Genomic DNA, 1,824 nt, shown 5'->3' with positions numbered 1-1,824 from the left:
GGACCCCGGCCGCACAGCTCTGACCAGCAGCTGGGGCCCAAGCCCGCCCCTTAGCAGGGATCCTGCCAGCCCTGCGCTGGGCCTGCCCGCCCGAGGCACCAGCTGCACCATCTCCAAGCTCCAGGGGAGCACCGGTGGGGTCTGTGCTGTGAGGGCTGACGGGTGAGAGTGACGCAGCCCCCTCCAAGCCCCGAGAGGCTGCTTCTCCATGGCAGTGGCCTTGGTACATCCCGAGCCCACAGGCTGAGTGCTCAGGGCAGTCTGGTGAACCCAGACAAGATCCCAAAAGGATGAGAGCCTCTGAAGGCAGACTATCGGCCTCAAGAAAGCGCTGAGGTTCCAGGCAGAGGCCTGAAGACCGTGGAAAGTGACTCGGTGCTTCGGTGCCTTCATGAAGTGGAGGGCAGGGTCCCTGATCCTACTGACATCCTGTGAACCCTGCTTGTCAAGATCAGTGCTGCCCAGGAGGGAGGCGGGGTGCTCAAGACCCCTTTCCATCTGACCGTCCGTCCATCCATCCATCCAGCAAACAGGTACCGAGCACGTCCTGTGTGCCGGGCATGGGGATGAGTCACACCAGCCTCTCTTCTCAAGGCTCATGTGCACCACAGGTGAAGCTCTCTGAGACAACTATCATCGAAGAGACAGAGGTGAGCACAGGCTGTCGGGGGGAGGGGAACCCACAGGCCATGGGGGTGTTAGACTGGGGGTGTGCCAGGGGTAAGGGCACGGGGTCTGCAGCGTGGTGCTGGGCACAGAGGGAGGTGGGCCTGAGAGCAGTGGGCTGAGCTCATGGACAGGCAGCTGCGTGCCTGTCAAAGCAGGGTAAGGCGCCCTCCAGGCCTCGGGCCACACGGACACTTCCGGGCCGGACGAGGGGATGAGAAGGAAGAGTCTGACAGCCTTGTTTCCAGGCTCCTTCCGGGGGCTTCAGGGCCTACCGCAGACTGTCTGACCCCAGCTCTGAGAGTGCCGGCCCCAGGGCACGGCTTGAGGATCTCCCGTGATGCAGCCCAACCAAGCCCCCGGGCCTCCTGACTTGTCCCACCTGCACTGCTTAGTTCAGTAGGGCAAGAAGAGCAGTGAATACCCAGAAAGACGAAGAGGCATCGACACGCCTGGAGCTGCTGGGCAGGTACACATGCTCACACACGGGTCCACACGCATGCACGCACACTCACATGGGTCCACACTCATGTACATATGCTCAAACATGGGTCCACAGACATGCACATACACTCACATGGGTCCACACTCATGTACACTCACACACACAAGGTTCCACACTCATGCACACACATATACCAGTCCACAGTCATTCACATATGCTCACACAAGGGTCCACACTCACACACACAACATACAAGGTCCACACACACGCACACACATATATACAGGTACACACTCATGCCCACACGCTCACACATGGGTCCACACTCATGCTCACACACTCACACGGGTCCACACACATGTACACATTCACTCACAAGTGTCCACACTCATGCACACATACACTCACACAGGTCCACACTCACACACGCACACACACAAGGTTTCACACTCATGCACACACACTCACATGGGTCCACACACACGTACACATGCTCACACACAGGTCCACACTCATGCACACACACTCACACGAGTCCACACACATGCTCACGTCTCTCTGGGAAACACGGAAGAATGAAGCCCTCTGGGGGCGTGGGAGCTACTAAGACAGGCTCTTCTCAAGAATTTGGCAGTTCAGAGGCTGCAGGCTAAACGCCATCCTAAAATTATCCACAGAAACTGTTACTAAAGTAACTCCCCCAGAACACCACC

The 1,824-nt window shown here is 58.2% G+C and overlaps 1 protein-coding gene across 1 annotated transcript in view; it reads right to left on the bottom strand.

The window, feature by feature from the left end:
- Nucleotides 1-1,824, bottom strand: part of RASA3 (RAS p21 protein activator 3) — a 53,554-nt gene that overhangs the window by 5,151 nt on the left and 46,579 nt on the right. The window lies entirely within an intron of this gene.

Source organism: Bison bison, unplaced genomic scaffold (genome assembly GCF_000754665.1).
Source record: "Bison bison bison isolate TAMUID 2011002044 unplaced genomic scaffold, Bison_UMD1.0 scf7180017864527, whole genome shotgun sequence".
Classification (NCBI taxonomy): Eukaryota; Metazoa; Chordata; class Mammalia; order Artiodactyla; family Bovidae; genus Bison; species Bison bison.
Note: the sequence above shows the minus strand (reverse complement) of the source record. Positions and strands in the feature narration are given on the sequence as shown.